General features: G+C 46.9%; 1 long non-coding RNA gene across 1 annotated transcript in view; it reads left to right on the forward strand.

The window, feature by feature from the left end:
• The window catches only part of LOC135370510 (uncharacterized), a 104,360-nt gene that overhangs the window by 39,257 nt on the left and 45,345 nt on the right, over positions 1–19,758 (forward strand). The window contains exon 2 of the long non-coding RNA XR_010415364.1: positions 15,440–15,526. This is a non-coding gene — a long non-coding RNA (uncharacterized LOC135370510). The remainder of the gene's footprint in view (positions 1–15,439; positions 15,527–19,758) is intronic.

Consider the following 19,758-nt stretch of genomic DNA (forward strand, 5'->3'; position numbering starts at 1 on the left):
TCTCTTGGTTGCGAATATTCTCCCTGAGGCGAGCCTTTGCAAGTGCAGAAGCCGAGGAGAGTGTAGGGTCCATTTGCAAGCACTCTGACAGTGCAGCGTCTTTGACACCTAGGATGAATCTGTCGCGAATCCCATGTGGTCTTTCATTTCCGAAAATTTGCATCTCTCTGCTAGCGTGTGCAACGCAGTAACGTACTGGTCGACGATCTCCCCGGGTTCTTTTCAGCGTAGGTGGAAGCGAGCGCTCTCGTAGACAACGTTATCTACCTGTATAAAATGCTCATCAAACTTTTTCTTGACGACATCGTCGTTTTTAGCTTGTTCCTCCGAAAGGGTGAACGTACTAAACACGTTTCTTGCCTGCCTGCCCAATGTGTACATGAGGGTTCGGACTTGTGCTTCGCTGCTGCGATCGCTGAGGCCTGATGCATAGTGCTAATCGTCAAATTCCTGTATCCACGCTTCCCACTATGTTGTGCAGTCGAAGTTGAAAGGTTCTGGCTACCGTACAGCAAATGGTGCAGAGACAAAGACCGGCTTGCTGCCTTCCTAATCGAACTCTGTCACGAGGCCCAGCGGGGGTGCCTCGTTTGGTGAGCCAGGTGACTCTCACAGGGGAATATCAGGACTAATTGCGCGATATGTACTTTGGACCTGTGCGATTCACCCGTAGCACACCCTACCTCGTAAGCAAGAACACAGAAGAAAGCAGTTGGACCGCCAATGCGTACCTTGCGGCACGTGTGAACACGAGACTGTGAAATGAGGGGAGTCACAAAGACAACGTAGCTTAAACAAAACAAACATTTATTTGAGAAACAGCGAGGCTTTTAAACGAATGAACTAGCCAATGCATAGAGAATACCACGCCTGTTACAAAATGATACGTTCTGCTTTTTGAACAACGGTTACAAAAGCGGTAAGACAGACAACAAAGAAACAAAGTCTTAGCTGGTGCCGACTGAGGGTCCTGGAGCTTGGAAGGGTCGGGTCCTTGTTGGGTCGATGTTCTGTTGGTGGACAACACACGTACAGGCAAACACTCAAAAAGTCCTCGTTGACTGTTGTGTTGTAGTGCGACGACGTCTTCGCCGCGACACCCGTCGTTGTCGCTCGTGGATACGTGAGACCACCGTTAACTACCGACACTGACTACCCCTGCTTTCCGAAGTCACCAAAGTCCATGTTTGCACCACCCGCAGTAAGACGGAATCGAACAAGCTACATGCCCCCACCAAGTCTTCTGAGCGACTCCCTTGTCTCCTCTACCCAGCCCCCTACGACGCGTTCGAATACATGTGTTACCTCTCACCCTGGTGCCAGACGAGACAAGACAAAAATACAAAACATACAATACCGCAGACACAGGTTTAGCTAGCCACAAAATGTCCGGAATCACCAAATTTATTGCTGCCACAGTTTGTCTCAGACATCTGGGAAAAACAACCCCAGTCCAGTAACCCGACACCTCGGACGCGTCTGTGTATGTCTTCCAGGTCGCTTTCGACCACCATGAGTGTGATTCTCCGGTCGTTTCCCCCATCCACGGTTACTCAGTTTCTTTGTTTCTTTCCTTTGACCGCGGAGTCTGGGAAAAAATCTTCGTACCTCAGACGTTTGCAGAAACCAAATAAATTATCGCCCTGAACGTACAGCGGCTGGCCGTGTTTTGTGACAGGCCCCATTGGTAAATCCCCGGGAGTTGAATGCAAAAATGATGCTACACTTCTGACACCATATCGTGTTATGTGTTGTCGCTAAGCTGAGCGACAGGATACCAACAGGTTCTGGAGCGGAGGAAAATAAGCTTTATTTCGCTGCTGCGCCCTTTATGTAGCAACCCACGATACGCATGTTAAGGTCAGGCACGTGGCAAATGATATCAAGTGGAAAGGGGGGAATGCAACAAGATTCAACAACTGGTGTAATAACACTACACTACAGCTACCCTGGGTATCCACGTGCATACCCGCACCGCACTCATCTTTACAGTGATAATGACGTATCACATAAGTCATCTGAAGGACACATCTTTCTCCCCTTAGCCGCGAAGTGTTAGTATTGTTAGTACCAACAACATGTCTCAAAATTCATTTCTCAAAGTTCCCAAAAAATCGCAAAATACAAAGTACAAATACAAACTATCAAAACAAAACTGTACATAGCCTACTGCGTTATAGCGTTATGAAATAACGCAATCATGGTTGGTCAAGGGCAAAATCATCCAAATGGGGTGGAAGACGTCAGGCCCTCCTTGGTCGGCTTACCGAGAGCTCGCTTGGCGAAGGATCATTCACTGTCCTGGTCAAACAGTCAGTCCAAGTCCTGGTCAGACAGCTCTGCAGACGACGGAGCGGAGACAAATATCGATCGCTCCCCAGCCTGTTGACCAATTCCAAGTTGTAGGGGCATTGGTAGTGTTCCCGTAACAAGGAGAACGTCCGGAGTTATAACTGAAGCGTTGACATCTTTTGCAGCAGCAGGTACCGGCCAGCAAAGCTGATCATTGCTTGTAGCCGCCATCACTTGTCGAGGGTGCAGCACTACCTTGGACGCATTTCCACCACTTACCTGTTTCCACACTTCTTTAACACATTTTAGTTGTTTAGAGTATGATGGCATTGCCTTCCCTTTGCCTTCAACTTAATACGTACAAAGTCTCCTCCTGGAAAGTGGAACCTTGGCATTCCGTCGCTGATCTGTGTAGTCGTTCATGCGTTTTTAATGGGCTTGCACCTTCTTGCGAACGTCTCTACCGTTCGACGATGGCACACGTTTGTTTGTTTGTAAGGAAAAAAGATGAGAAATTGAACTCGTCTCCCGACTTCTTTTGCTACTCCTAACATAAATTCTCACGCTCAGCCCCCCAAAATACTTCTGATGTGCTCTACTCGCAAGCTCGTTGTTCACTATGCACATGTTCGCTATTCAGAAGTCCACTATTCGCATGTTCAGTAGAAGTCCACTATTCACATGTTCACTAGAAGAATGACTTTAATGAAGATGTAACATCTGACTTTGAGTGTATCATCGGATGCAGTGTTGAAGATAGATGTGCTATGCCTCCTAGTTCGTTGAGCAGCATGATTTCCTCCTATGCGCACATGTCCAGGAGTCCACTGCAGAATAACTTTGTGGCCGGCGACTCTACATTTGTTGTATTCATGAAATATTTTTCGAACTGTTGGTGTCATAGAGCCATTTCCCAAGAATGAGAGCATGGCTTAGAGTCCAGCGTTTGAATCGCTGTACACAACCCACTCGGCAGGTGACTGCTGTGACACTACGTACCAGGGTGTTGAACCGAAACGTTTTTCGTTCCGGTTTCGTTCCGATTACATCATAAACGATCCGGTACCGGTTCTGCTCCGGAGCAAAAAAATTAACGGTTTTTAACCGGTTCCGCTTCTGCTGGGAATATTCACCCCCCCCCCAATAAAAAACAACGTTACAAAATGTAAACCCGTTTATTCCGCATACATGGTATTCAATATTAATAGACAGCTATGAAATTGGTAGCCCCTGGTTCCTGTAGGTTACTGTCTGTTCAAATGGGCTTTCTCCTTTCTTGAAGCGCATGCTACAAACGGACTTGTTTGTCGTGATGTCATACGTAAAGTACTTTCTTGCTGGGTTGCAGCGATCGCGTCCCATCCGAATGTCTGTTGCTACTGCCTAGCCAGCAAGCACCACCGCACGAGTACGACGCAAATCGAGGAACACCATCTCTCACAAACGCGCTCGACGGCTCCGTTTTATTTTCTCCGTGTCCTGTCCACAAAACAGTTGCCACTTCGCACGGGCTTGCCCTCGCGTATACGTAAATGTATTCAACTTAGCTGCTCTCAAACAAGGGACGCGTTGCGCGACATTACCGATAAAGAAGCCGTTATGCAGCCCCCTTGAGTCGCTGTTTAGTTGAGGAGAGTTTGGGGGAACACTACGAGAGTTGAAGAGTTTAAAACAAACACTACGGCACACTGCTAGAGAGTCACATGTACCTCTAAATCTGTGTGCGTGTGCGAACGATAAACCATTACAAAGGGAGCCTAAGGGTCATAGCATACCGACATACATTCCACCGTAACCGTAAACCTCGTATAATATCCATGACATGACTTCAGAGCACACGACGTCTGTTTCATTCGCCTATCCGTAGTCCAAACCGGCGAAGTTTTTTTCTTTGACCGAAAAGCGTTAAATATATTTTTCGGTTTCGCTCCTGAGCGAAAAAAACGTATACGGTTTCCATTCCGTTCCGGTTCGCACCAAAATAGCGTTTTTTTTTCGGTTTTCGGTTCCGGTTTTCGGTTCGCTCCGACACCCTGCTACGTACGGTATTGCCAGCTGGATGGCTACCACTTCTGCTGTTGTTGAAGATGTTTTGTGCGACAGTCATGCCATTCCCTCTTTCCTGTTTAGTGGCACCACAAAACGCAGATACTGGGCCTAATGCCGTCGTCGATCCATCAATGAAAATAGCAGTGCTCAAAGTAGACTGGAGATGGTGTACTCCAGCCACGGAGATGCAAATCCGCGGTAGCTCTACAGTCCAAGGGGGATACTGTGTCGCTCTTAGGGGTTGTGTTTTTGGCAAGTTGCTCTGGTAAAGAACAATGGGTTTGTAGAAGTCAGAATTTCGGCATCGCAATTTCCGTGCCAGGGGGTGCTTGTGACGACGCAGATTCAGGCGCAGATAGTGGCGCACTATTTCTTACGTTCTCAGCACCTCTACAGGCAGTTCTTTAGCTTCTGCTGTTGCCAAAACATTGGAGATGAATCGAGGTACTCCGAGGCAGATTTTCAGACCGCTTGTTAAAACTGTCTGTAGTGTCCTCTCTGCTGTGTTGCTTATCCCATATGGTACAGGTAAATGGTAAGCCGCCATTTGCCGAATAAGAGCCCTACGTACCGTAAGTAGGGACTTGGTTGACATCCCCCAACGGGCGCCGGAGAGACGATGAAGGACGTTGACCCGTGCGTCAGACCGCCCCTAAAGTTGTTTTATGTCAGCAGACCATGATATTGTGCATCAGTGACGACTACTAAGAAGAGCGACACCGTCTGAATTGGCAGACCATTGAGAGTCAGTCGAAGACTCTTCATTATTTTTCGAGTAAACAGGAGAAATAGAGTGTTCACGGCAGCTACGTCCATGGCTCTGTCCGAAGGATACCGCGCAATCTATCGCATTCTGGAGTCGCTGTTGCAAAGCAGGCGATTGCGACCCAGATGTCCATATACATATATCGTCAGCGTAAATGCTCATAGAGACCTTCTTGGGTAAACGGTGCGGTAAGTCTGCCATGATTCCATTGGACAGCAGAGGGCTCAGAACCCCACCCTGCAGCACTCCGCTACCTAGGTCGGATAATCACTGTTCCCGTCCTCGGTCGGTATCCACACAGACCTTCCAAGATACTCAGTGATCCGCCGAAAGCCCGACACCTTATCTCCCGAATGTATAGGCCACGTAAGACGTGGCCGTAGCTCGCCTTGTCATATGGCTGTTTAATGGCACAAGTATTCCCGTTATATGCAACAGTGTCCTGGGCAGCCGTGAAGCAGCACCGCTGGGGCACAGCCAGTTGTTGCTTGAGGGGTACCGATCCATCATAAGGCTCTGTTTCACGACTTCTGCGGTTGATCTTTTAAAACGCGGTTAAATCTTTCGATTAACCCATTGGCAAGCGGGTAATACACTGGGGAAAAGAACTGCTTGACATCCCTTTCTTTAAGAAATTGCTTTAGAGCTGACGAAGTGAACTGAGGGCCGTAGTCGGACACAAGTTCCTCGGGCAATCCCTCTCAACTAAACACGCGGCGAAGGAAAGTTATTATGACCTGTGCCGTCACTGTTCCGACCGCAACAACTTCCGGCCACCATCTATAATAGTCCATCAAGGTAATGGTGAACATTGATCCCAACGCAGATCCTTCGAGGGGCCTGACTATATCAATAGCGAGTTTTTGCCATGGTTTGTCCTGAAGTGGCACATGTTGTAAGGGTGCAGGCGACGGTTTGGCAGAATTTACCTGCCACTTAACACACTTTGCAGCTTCTAATTTAATGTTCCACATCCCGGCCAACACCTTTCCACCAGTACGCTTCTCGTATACGTTGTTTGGTCCTCGCCATGCCCTGGTGGGACTCATGAACGTGTGCCATTATCCGTGCAGTTAACGTCCTGGGTGCGAAGAGTCTTTCGCCGCGAAACAGAAGGCCATCAGCAGCTGACAGTTCTTCCCGGACTTGGAAAAATCGGACCACTTGTTTAGCCACGTCCCGCTTACGAGGCCATGATGTCCTCATGTATCGCATGATGTCTTGGAGCAGAAAATATTCACCAGATGCTTGCTGGGCCCCTTCTTTAGTCACACAAACTGATACCCATAAAATTAATTCATCCTCGAACTCCATCTCTTCATTGTTGGGAAACGGCAAAATGGCCAGTACTCGCATGCCCAGACCCGTGCGACAGCTTCCCGCACACCCGTAGAATACTGTCTTTCCGACGCATACAGACTCTTGTGAAGGCTACGGTGTGCTTGTCCATTTTTCCCAGCCTGTTGCAGCACAGCTCAAAGCCCATAATTTGGTACGACAGTTGTTACAGCGATCAGCATCTTGGAGTTAAAAGGCCGCAGTAACTAAGCCGCTCCTTGCAGTCGCTTGATATTCTTGAAAGCCTCTTTGCACGCCTCTCTGCTCCAGCTGAACTGCACCCATTTGCGCTGGAATTTGCGAAAGAGCTCCACAACGTCTGCGTAACTGGGTGTAAATCGGGCGTAATAACCAGTAAGACCTAGGAATGAGCGCAGACCATCGACATTCCAAGGAACAGGTGCTTGCGTGATGTCGTCGATCTTTGACTGTAATGGTAGAATTCCCTCTGGACAGTTTATCGCCCAGAAACTGGATGTCTCGAGTGTCGTATACACGCTTAGAGTTAGTTCAACATCAGCCCAGCTTTTGAAATTATTGTCAGCACTCTACGCAGGTTTCGCCGATATTCATCTGATGCGGCGCCGTACACGACGATACAGAGTGCAGAATACAGAATAACCCCCTTAGAATCCTGTAGAAGGCGTCACTTCAGCTTCTGAAATACCGACGGTGCTGAAAATAATCCAAAACACACCCGACGAAATCTGTTGATGATGATGATGGTTAGGATTAGGATTTTACTGGCGCAAAGGCAACTTAGGCCATAGAGCGCACCGACGATGGTATCAATCACTGCTAGTTAGAAATTATCAATTTCATGTAAAAGGGAATAGAAAAAGTAAAAAGCATTAGAGAAGAACTACAACAACTTTTCGAGATGCTGGATGGGGTGATGGGGGTAATAAAAACTTGCATGAGAGATATTTGTATGTTCACAGGTCATTCAGGTAACCTACATCTCTTAAGAAGTTTTACACGTGGTTAAAACTAATGAGAGGCTCGTCCCTTAGCAAAAGGGCTGGGTGAAGAGATCATATACTGGTAAAACAGTGAAAAATGTTGTTGACGATAATGTTCGTGATGAGTGCAAACTATGAGTATATGTATAGCTAACAAGGCTGTCCCACAGAGCTCGCACTGTGGTATCTCCTCGACTTGAAGAAGATGTCCATGTGTTAAGAAGGTGTGTCCAGCTCTCAGACGGCTGAATGAAAGTTCCTGTAATGCATTTTCCAAATGTTGGACACACTGTTTTATCCGAGGTCTGACCGCTTGACGGTTTGACATTTGTTGAGTGTTTGCGTGTTCAAATGTAGAGGGTGTCTTTTTTCAGACGCTACAGATTTTCAATAAAAACTATTAGACATGCTGTTTTCAGTTGTTAGACCGTCAAATGACTAATTACCTTTGTAATTATAAAACATAGGAAGTTGTCCTAATAAGAAGATCTGTTCCTTTCGCTGACCTGATAAGATAGCCGCTTTCAGAACAACAATCCAAAAAATCGTGAAGGAACACCATTTTTTTCTATATTTTGGTCATTGGCCATCTTCGGAGATGCGTCTTTCCTTCACCCCCAATGTGAGATGGTGAAGGAGCTTCATGCGTCCAAGATGCCGCCACAGTGCAGCTCATGCGTCGAAGATGAGTTTTAACTTGCGGAAAGAAAACAAAAACATATGTATCGGGTGACGCTATCGGAACCGCCCTTATCTTGTGTTGCATTTTCTGTTAATCTTTTTCCAGGACGCAAGAGGCGACAGTGTGCTCTTTCACCCTCTCACATTGAGAGCAAAAGAAAGACAGGTCTTCGATTTGCGCAACGATCAAAATAAAGAAAAAAAAACAACAACAAAGTGTACCTTCACGAATTTGTTGCGGACGATCTACCGAACGGATATTTGTTCTGAAAACGGCTACGATACCAGGTCACCGAAAGGAACAGATGTTCTCATTGGGACAACTTCGTAGCTTTTATAATTAAAAAGTTAATTAACGATTTTTAGGTAATTAGTCATTTGACGGTCGAGCAACATATGGCCAAGAACGTCCACCGGCCCAGAGATGATAGAAGTTAAAACAGCATGTCTATAGCCCTTATAGTTTGTTTATGAAAAATGTGTACCGCATAAAAAAAGACACCCTGTATATGCCATTCCTTGTTAATAACATGTCTAATGACTGTTAGGAGATCATTGAGAGGAATCTCAAATGGCGTGCAACCAATATCCTGAGCAGCAGCGGCAGCACGATCCGCTCTCACGTTCCCCTTTATGCCTACATGGCTGGGAAGCCAGCAAATGTGCGAATTGTGGTCCTTTCCTTGTATGAGACTCGCGAGATATTGTGCCCCTCTTACCAGCAGGTTTTTGTGTTTGTGGAGACCACATATGGCATGAAGTGCACTAAGACAGTCTCTGTATGTAACCGATGATGATCTGTGTGCTTGCAAGATATGGTTTAGCGCGACAATAACTGCATTAAACTCAACGCTGGAAATTGACAAAGCATTGCCTAACGGTGTGGCTTAGTGTACACACCAGATACCAAGGCACATGATACTCCTATATTGGTTTTCGAATCATCGGTGTATATCTCCGCATGGTCACCAAAGGTCTACTTGAGGGCTTCAAAGTTTTGTTGTATTTCCAAAGGTGGGCATTCCCGTTTATCAAATTTCACATGAGATACATCCAGTTGCACCCGAATACTGAATGAAGCCACAGCATTAGGCTTATTAAGAAAGAGCCGCTTGAAGGAACTGATCGTTACAGTGGAATGTGCAGGTTGCTGTGGATAGCCCCTTACTCTCAACCCATAACATGCTGCAAGGTAAAAGCGTCGCCTTTCTAAGGACCACTCGTTTGATTCGATATAGAGGCTTTGAACCGGTGTGGTTCTGAAAGCCCCAAGCACCAGCTGCAAGCCGAGGTAGTGCACGAAAGCCTTCAGGACTGATAAGCGTGCTGATCCATACGCAACACATCCGTAATCTAGTACGGAACGAACAACATAACTGTATATGCGGCGGAGTATCTCTCTGTCCGCACCCCTGGACCTGTCTTAATGGTTTTAAGAATATTTAAGGGTTTGAAGCATTTGTCTTTCAACGACAACAACTTTATTTTTGGCTGTGGAGAGTAGGGAGGTTCATCGCCACAGGCGATGCTCTACCCCATTGCTGATGGGAAGGGGGGGAATAAAATAACGAGCCCCCTCACAATAACGATCGAAGTCCGATGGTGTCCAGAAATGTCAGAAGAGCCTTGAGCACAGAGCGTTGCTGGGCTGGTTTGGGCCAGGCACCAAGCAATTTCGATATGGGGAAGGGGCGAGAGTCCACGTGACGAAGAGACTCGGAGAGTGTGGTTCGGGAAGGTTGGTTTTGGGAGCAATGAAGAAGAATATGCTCCAGATCCTCAAGAACACCACAGTGGCAGCAGGTGGGAGAGTCAACTTGTCTCAAGCGGTAACACCACTGAGCTGTAAAGGTCACATCGAGGCGTATTCGGTGGATTATTGCAGCATCTTGACAAGAGGGGTTTCGTGGCATGCGGAAAGCGAGCGTTGGATCAACTCTGCTCAACATAGAAGGGGCAAGAATGTCGGTTGTCCATTAGCGGGAAGCCAGGGGTGGTACTAGGCGTCGCAGAATTGAACGGCGGTCTCCTCTCAGCAGAACAATACTGGTCCGTTTCCGATACGATAGTGCTGCTTCTGCAGCGGTGTCGGCGTGCTGCACGACACCACAATGGTCTGGAACCCAGTGGAGAACTAGCCTGTGGCCTGCTGCGTAGATAGTGTGGTAAGCCATTAACACATATGTGACTAGGGGTGCGGATGGGCCTCGTATGCCGTAATGTTCAATTGCTTGAAGCGCAGATTTGGAGTCTGTGAAGACTGCCTATTCCCGCGGTGTAAAATCAGCGATGCGTTCTAGAAAGAAAGGGATGGCATGGAGTTCCGCAGCTGTGGAGGAGGTTGGATGGGAAAGGCGTCTTCCGTGCAGTACGCCTTTGGATGGTATGACGAATGCTGAGGTGGACTTGTTGTTTCGGGACGCGCCATCGGTATATGCTGCCGTAAACGTAGAAAACTTCTCGTCTACCAGAGCATGAAAATGGTCTCGGAATACTTGAGAGGGACCTGATCTCTTCTTTCCAGAAGGTTTGGAAGGCGTACAAAAGTGGGCGGTACCGGTAGAGACCAGGGGGCTTCCGGCGGTATAGTGTCCTTAGTTATGGAGCCAGTGAGAGTCTGGCCTGTCCTCTGCGCTACTCGATAGAAGTCGCTTTCAGGGCGGTATCGAATTTTCCTGAGGAGCGGGTGGCGGGGAATGTGAGCACGCAAACGGAGGAAGTGTCGAGCCGTTTCACGTTCACGGAGAACCTCAATCGGGAGCTCACCAGCTTCAGCCAGTACTTGCCGTGTTTCAGCCATTCTTGGAACTCTGAGGCATCGACGAATGCTTCGAGGAAACAGGGACCGAAGTGTATTTAATGAAATCTTTAATGTCTTTCAAAAGCTTGATGTGCGGCACGAAAGTGAGCTTTTTATCGAATATGATGCCAAATAATTTGTGTTCGTCATGTACGGCAAGACCGTGACAATCGATAGCCAGTGTGGGGTCTTGGTACAGCCCCGTTCTATTGGAAAACAAGACACACACAGTTTTTCAGGAGGTAATTTAGAACCAATTGGGTCGGCCCATTCCACTAGTTCGTTAATAGTGAGTTGCAGCTGCCTCTCAAAAGTACTCAAGTTTGTAGACGAATAAGGAATCTTTACGTCGTCCACATACAAAAAGTATAAAATAGAAGCGGGAGTAACGCTCGCTATTGAGTTCATTTTAACTATAAAACGTGTTACGCTCAGCCCTGAACCTTGCGGAACTCAATTTTCTTGAATGAAAGACCGTGGTAGCGTTCTCCCCAGTCGGACTCTGAAGGTCCTACCTCGTAACAAGTTGGTTATATGAAGAAGTCGGCCCTGTACTCCTAATGAGTAAAGGTCCCGGATGATACCATAACGCCAAGCAGTATCATAGGCGTTAGGCTTTTTTCTAAATCAAAGAAAACAGTCGCGCAGGGATTTCCTCTGACAAACGCCTCTCGAATAGCGGATTCCAATCGCATAAGGTGGTCTGCTGTCAAACGCGCGTTTCGAAATCGACAATGGCTATTATTAAGGCCGATAATAACCTCAAGAGAGTATATAACTATTGCTAACGATACTCTCGAAACATTTGCCTAAACAGCTTGTCAGCGCCGGTAACTGGTTCGGTTTGAAGCATCCTTCCAAGGCACCAGGAAGGGGATGACCGTCTTTCATGTTGACGGCATTTGGCCCTCTTCCAAGACGGTATTAAAAAACTTGAGCAAACATTGTTTAGATTCCTTTGGCAGGTGAGTGAGCATCGAATATGGAATACGGTGTGGTCCCGCGGCACTGACTTTTACGGAAGACAGTGCTCTCAGGAGCTCTACCATAGTAAAGGGATCGCTGTATGCAATGTTCTCACAACCTATGACTGGAATGGCTTGTTTTCCGACATGTTGCTTCAAGGAGAGGAAATTCCTGTTATAATCAGAAGAACTCGATTTGTTGTGAAAACGATCAACGAGTAGGTCAGCCTGATTCTTGCTCCGGACAATGAGTTCAGCAATTCTTCAAAACTAGGGAATGGGTAAGCATCTGCCACAATCCTTCTTATGAACTACGACAATCGGCGAAACCTATGGTGATGTGTCCACCTGCTCGCTCCATTCTCTTCAGTTCCTATGATACTTTGTCCAAGGTATATCTAAACTGGTAGCGAAAACAAGCAAAAATACTAAATCAGACCCATCCGCAAGGCTACCACCATGAGGTGCGAGCGATTCTGGGTGTTGGTAGTAGACGTACGATCGTAAACAGAAAAACTTTACAGCATGGGCATGGCTTGTACGTGTACTAATGGGGTATAAATAATTTTAATGTAGACAAAACTTTATGTTGCCCCACTCGTCCACATATACGAAATCATCTACCACCCGAGTACATTTCCGTATCCTGCTCCTTTGAGCATGTGTCACAATGGGCGTGGTTATCCGTGCATCTGCCTATCCGTGCCGCGTGTGTCCTTGCATTGTAACACTTCTTCGTTCTACTGTTCGTACACTTTTTGGGTTGAACAGGAAGCGACGTTCACATCTTGGAGCTGTAATCCAAGCTTAACACGTGTGAACAGATGCATACACAATCCCCTGTTGCTGGCATCGAAAAAAATAATAATAATGGGACGAGTGGCCATGATAGCGTGAGTGTTAGCAGGAATCAGCTGTGCACCAACAATGTCATGTTTTGTTGGAATGGTCCTATAATGGCCACTCATTGAAAAAATGCAAGCGTCTAATCACTACGTGTACCTATAGCTCTAGGAGAGAAATGAACCTTAAGTTAGCCATCGGTAATTCCTGTGTGGTCATCACGCTGCCCTTCTGTTTGAAGTTGTCAAAATCTGTGATAACTGTATGTATTTCGAATTGATATGTTTCATTAAACCTGATATGCTTTATTTTTCTATGTTCTGGAACTGTTCCCTGGGTTAGGAAAACGGAATACAACGCAAACGAAGTGCGCCAACGTAAACGTGCCACGGCTTATTATGCACTACTTATTATTCATACTACTGACGTCATCTCTGAGATCATTTCTTTATAATCCTAGTAGTCTACGCAACGGATGGATGACGCTGACCGTCTCTACCATGGCGTGATTCTGAAGGCACATGGGCCTATGGGAGTTGCGCTACCTGTTTAGATATACCTTGCTTTGTCTTTCAGGACCAAGGAAGGTTTGCACAGTTTCGCTGATACAAGCTGTGCATCCGGTTTCACTTGCACTCTGTGAGCAAATCATTTTGCCAGCACAGCGCAGCCGTCAAAAAATGCCCAAACTTCCCCCGAAGATCTTGTGGCAGAACATTTCGCTGACTCTGGATGCAAGCACATTGAAGCGATATTCCTTCGATGCAGATATTTAAGCGCTTAACGTCATCTCTTCCTGGTAATGGTGCGCCATACTGTACAACCTAAAACAAAATTGGAGCAGTTCTGTCCTTCTAATTCACACTCGCTTGAAAACACCCACGTACAGCTAAGCTTGGTTCCAACGTTGCTTTCATACGCGTGTTGACTTATGTTGACACACATGTCACGGAAGGTGCCGTGTCCTATGAACAACCAACGTGATGGAAACAGCTTCTGCAGTATTCGAATATTTATTTCTGTTCATCTACTAGCTTCACCACACTTTCATAAGATGCCCATTTACCATATACACGACATTTGTTATTTCGAGCTCTACACTGTTCATTGTTAGCAAAGTGTCCCCCACATCGATAACAGGCTACATGCTTACCGTCTGGCTCATGTCATGTCCTCCTGCTCGCTGACTGCTGAGGAGTTTTCCGTGAAGAGTATCATTTCGGTCGTTGCCAAACTTGTTCAGTTGTTGTTCAATCAGCTTGTTCAATCAACTTGTTCAATCAACTTGTTCACATTCGTCGCACGGTCCATGTCCGCAGCAGCTTTCCTACCTTCTTTTTACGTCAGTGCCAAGGAAAACCGCTTCTTTTAGAGTAAGTTGCCCCCGTGTACCAGCAGCCGCTCACGAGAGTTTTTAGCGTTGTACCCTACAACACGTGGTCCTTGATTGCATCACTCTCGAAATTTCCGAACTTAACACTTCCATGCCAAATATCCTAGGTCGCTGAGAAAGGCCTGTGCGGACTCGCCCGTTAGTTGCTTACGTGCGCGGAACTGGTAACATACAATGACGACGTTCGAAGGTACTCCAAAATGCGCAGCGCCCGCTGTGACAAGTCTGCACAGTCTGGCGATTTACTGTGTTTGCCTTCTTCTTTGGAAGACGTCTGTGGCACTGCTGTGACCGTTGTAGTAGTTAGAGCATTCAAGATACGTTGGCCTTCAACACCCAATCAGTAAAGGAGTACCGCTCACTGCCTAGCAGGCGTGAATGTAGAATCCGCAGCTGCGTCCAAGTAGCTGACGAAAATTTCTCACTGTTGTTCCCATGACACTTCAGGTTCACCACAACGACGTAAATGTACGGCAAATGTAAGAACGACGACGGTAACTGTAATCCAAATGTGCCCATGTTGTGGTCGTGGATATGCTCTTCTTCGCGCCTCGTCGCTACTGCTACGGCGCTAGCGTGGTTTCTTGATATGTAAAAATGAGATCCGGCAGTCAGCATATAGTCAGTTATGCAACAACATTTATTTCGCAAAAACATCCGTTTAAAAAGGAAGCCGCCCAGCGGCGTAGAGCACAGCATGTCACCTGATAACCATGTATAACATAGGCCATCTGAAGGACGCAGCAGTTACCCTGTTTGTTCGTGATAGACGGGCGAGTCGTGCAGATAAAGAGGAGGGGTTCGTATTAGTGTTAAGATGAAATGATTAATAGATACCTTGCATAAGTTGATAATCACAGCGGAAGTAATTTTGCTATAGGGTATGGTAAGTGTTATGTTATCTGTCAGAGTGTCTGTTGCTGTCTCTGCAGGGTAACCTACCGAAACTTCATTTTTTCATTGTTTGACGTGACAACTTTTTAAAGTAGGCGCGCTTTGCAAGTAAGTGTCCATCTAGTTGACTTGAGAAAAGTATAACATGGATTACACTTTCTTTTGTGCCACATTTATTGTGACACTGTTGAACCTCCTCGCAGTGTTCAAAGTTGCCACCTCTCAATGTCGTAGCAACGCGGTTTTATCGGACAGTGGATCAGTTTATTCACCATTTCTTTTTCATGAAGCACGTTGACTTTGGCTTCGAACAAAGTAGGAGTGTACCAAGTCTGTTGGGTGTACTTACATAAAGAATATCATGCCGGCTCATCATTAGCTCAGGCGGAGATAGTGTTTATAGTACATGCACAGGTGTCACTTCTAGTATAACATGCCTCATTCTCTTGCATGCAGGGAATAATATGGAATTATGGCTGCAAATATTATTGCCTCAACAAGCCTTACAAAGTTGTCCATCATCCTGACGGTGCTCGCTGCATGGTAAGGGAGAATGAATCTTTCAGGGTAATTTTTGAAGCAACACAGAGTCAGTCCCTGACAATCTCATGGTGCGTCAGTTCTCGCTCTTTAAATTATTGATGAAATATCGTGATACTTTGCCCAGACGTCTATAAAGTTTGACATAAATAAGAGCGAAGCATGTAGCTAATTCGCATTCCAGTCGGCACCTGGGACCAAGATGACACGTGGGATTCGTGTAGAAGGGACCGTTGTTTCAATAGACGCGGTCAGGCAATGTGCTTAGATTGACGGACGACAGAAGAGTCAAAGAAAGGAGCAAAAGACGCGGATGAGATTGGCATCGACGTTTTCCGTCCCACAGCATCCTTTGCACGGTCTGAAATACTCGGACGTGACGCATATTCACACATACGTTACGTTGGCTTCATAATAGAGATCACCTTACCCTCAAAAGAAGCAGCATTACGGTTCTCAAAGGAATCAGGTGTTATACAGACCTTAGAAATGATATTACGTTTGCTCGGACCCAATAGCACAGTATATGGTACCGCCTGACCAATCGTAAGAGTTACAACTTTGTTTGCAAGATGTCAGGAACGGCCCATGCGCCAATGGTGTCATATCTGTGCTGCCCATCACACTCACAACGGATGTACGTATAGATAATTATGTAAACGACTGCCTCACGAGCGGAGCTGTGGCGTCTTTCCCCAGGGGTTATCATCATATCCGATTCAATGCAATGCTTGAATGAACCAAAGAAACGAGTGGGAGCCACGCTCCAAATAGCCCACTCTTACACCTCTTTCGGACCGATCGGCTTTTCATTTCGCAACGACGTCCGGAAGGAAAACTATGTGATTGCACCTTAGGGAAAGTCCACGACAACATGCAGGCAACGAGTGGTTCATGGTGTGATACAAAACCAAGAAAAAATAACATGAATGCATGAATGTAAAAAACAACCGCTGTGACGCACGTAAGGGGTAAAATAAAGCGTTAAATGGAATTGCCACATCACAATTCTTCCACAAAAGAAAACGAATGACTGCATTTTCGCTATCATGAGTGAGGTGTCACCACACAGCAGAAGGGCCACAGGAGCACGAGCAGCACATGACCTTTACCCTGTAGACCAGAATTTGAGCTACGAACCACTTCGAACGTGACTCTCCCCGTACTCTCGGCACAGCCCGCCACCTGCGGGCACGTTCGCCGCGGGGGCTGATTGTTAAGATGTCGGAATGCAAGTTCAATGTATGCGCGGTATTGGAGTGTGGTATATTTATCTAGATGTTGATTCTGTGGTTGATTCTACGAATAATTAACGCAAGCAAAATGTCCAGTTAGACGAAATTTGTAATACGAATGAAGGCAAAAGGGCTATTACATTGTACGTACAAACAGCTGCACAGAGTTCTCGCAACGAAAGACGTCGGGAACTCGTAACCGCTGTCATGTTGATGCAAACTGTTTTATGGTATTCACCCAAAGGGAAACTGTGGTGCGGCAGTTAATAACGAGTTAATTTTGCCAGCCACCACACCATCCAACGCTTTGACCAATCAAGCTTACCGTAATAGTTATCGTTGTGTAAAGTTCGAGCAAATTTTAACTCAAAGTAAGTACGCAAAGTACGAATTTTTTTAGTGTGTGCACGGCACGGTATGACAAGTTTGAGTAAGCACCGCCGAAAATGAAACTGAAACACCTTGTTCATGCAACGTGGCAGAGTTAGCACGCATTTTAAATTCCATATTGCAGGTTAGAGTTAACAAACTTTATCCATGACCGCTGTGCGCTTTGGTTAGTGTAACTTTGCCCTGTTATGGCAGCCGTTGGCGAACTGTGTTCCAGCAATGCACGTCAGAAAAAATCGAGGTATAGGGAATTATGAGCTAACAACCTGTCCTACCATGAACTATTAAAGGTCAGATATGCCGATTTTGAAGTGCCGCAGAACTGAGCGATACTCGCGCTGTGTGTTCATTAGCGAACACTGAATATGTGTGCGAAATATTTTGGTCCAACTATTTGAACTTTTTTAGAAAACATTTTTTTAATTCCCACGCCCGCCAGTCAGACCGTCGGCAAACCCTGCGCACGGAAAGGACGCGCGCCATACCGCACCGTTAGATTGAGAAACTACGGCAATGAGAAATGCCGGCACCCCCGCCAGGGCAGCGCCACCATCGCGTCTGGTCCGTTCGCGTATTTTTTCCCGCGCGTGGCGGGCGGCGCGTCACCGGAGGGCTGCTTGCGCGCTTACCCTCGCACATTTTTCAGCCTATAATATATTTATTAAAGTCATTAGTGTCGGGAATTATGTTATGACTCTGTGTGAAGCAGAAAAACCAAGCCAAAAACATGATGCAGAAGAAACACAATACGATACACGTAACAAAGGTTATACTTACTACAGGTACAGTGACGCGCACACTTGTCTCGAACAGCGGAGCGCGTGTCATCGGCAGCTGATACACAGCTGGAAACGATATTGGGATTATCCCCTTGAAGGGAGGGTCGGTACTCACAACGGATGCGTTCGCCATACCGCACCGTCTATCAGACGCATCCGCTGTGCCTACCGACCTGACGACACGCACTCCGCTGTTCGAGGCAAGTCTGCGCGCCAGTGTATGATGCTATGGCAATGAAGGGGTATCACACATCATACACATTATTTTTTATTAATAGTAATCACACAAGATTTCAATGAACCAGCGCTAAAATGGGGTAGCACATTTAATTACAATCAAAATTGCAAGTTTTATTATAAAAAGTCTAATATTATTATATGTGAGCACCATAGAGGAGTTTTAATTACAAAGTTCTGATAGATGTACGTAACTTCAAGCACCCCAAGCAGCACACCGATGTCCTGCCAACATCGGTCCATGCTACTACCGACAGCCCCTATGTCGGCCCAATGTCCGCTTTGCAACATCCCCCTCAGTCGGGCCGATGTGGCACCCGACATTCTGCCGACACTGTATGCCACGGTACGCTCGATGTCAGACCGATATTGTTCTGCATATACACGGCTAGTTTTTTCATAGCTACAATGTGCAAAAATAGGTCAAACATTGCGAAGTTACTTGGGGCTGTGATCAGCGTTCGCTGCTCGCGGTTCACACGGCATTGGTGAGGCCAACTGTGCTTTACAGCCTTCCTATTCTGCACAGGATATCAACAACTTCGTTAAATACACTTCGGTCCCTGTTTGCTCGAAGCCTTCGTCGATTCCTCGGAGTTCCAAGAATGGCTGAAACACGGCAAGTACTGGCTGAAGCTGGTGAGCTCCCGATTGAAGTTCTCCGTGAACGGGAAACAGCTCGGCACTACCTCCGTTTGCGTGCTCACATTCCTCGCCACGCGCTACTCAGGAAAATTCGATACCGCCCTGAAAGCGACTTCTATCGAGTAGCGCAGAGGACACGCCAGACTCTCACTGGCTTCATAACTAAGGACACTATACCGCCGGAAGCCCCCTGGTCTCTACTGGTCCCGCACACTTTTGTACGCCTCCCAAACCTTCTGGAAAGAAGAGATCAGGTCCCCCCTCAAGTCCTCCGAGCCCATTTTCATGCTCTGGTAGACGAGAAGTTTTCTACGTTTACGGCAGCATATACTGATGGCGCATCCCGAAACAACAAGTCCGCCTCAGCCTTCGTCATTCCATCCGAAGGCATCGTGCACGGAAGACGCCTTTCACATCCAACCTCCTCCACAGCTGCGGAACTCTATGCCATCCTTCTTTCTACAACACATCGCTGATTTTCCACCCCGGGAATGGGCAGTCTTTACAGTCTCCAAATCTGCACCTCAAGCAATTGAGAATTCCGGCATACGAGGCCTATCCGCACCCCTAGTCACAGACGTGTTAATGGATTACCAGACTATCTACGCCGCAGGCCGCAGGCCACAGGCTAGTTCTCCAGTGGGTTCCAGCCCATTGTGGTGTCGTGGGGAACGAGCAGGCCGACAGCGCCGCAGAAGCAGCACTCTCGTATCGGAAACGAACCCATATTGTTCTGCTGAGAGGAGACCGCCGTTCAATTCTGCGACGCCTAGTGACACCCCTGGCTTCCCGCCAACGGACAACCGACATGCTTCCCCCCTCTATGTTGAACAGAGTTGATCCTACGCTCGCTTTCCGCATGCCACGAAACACCTCTCGTCAAGATGCTGCATTAATCCACCAAATGCGCCTCGATGTGGCATTTACAGCTCAGTGGCGTTACCGCTTG

Source organism: Ornithodoros turicata, chromosome 1 (genome assembly GCF_037126465.1).
Source record: "Ornithodoros turicata isolate Travis chromosome 1, ASM3712646v1, whole genome shotgun sequence".
NCBI lineage: Eukaryota > Metazoa > Arthropoda > Arachnida > Ixodida > Argasidae > Ornithodoros > Ornithodoros turicata.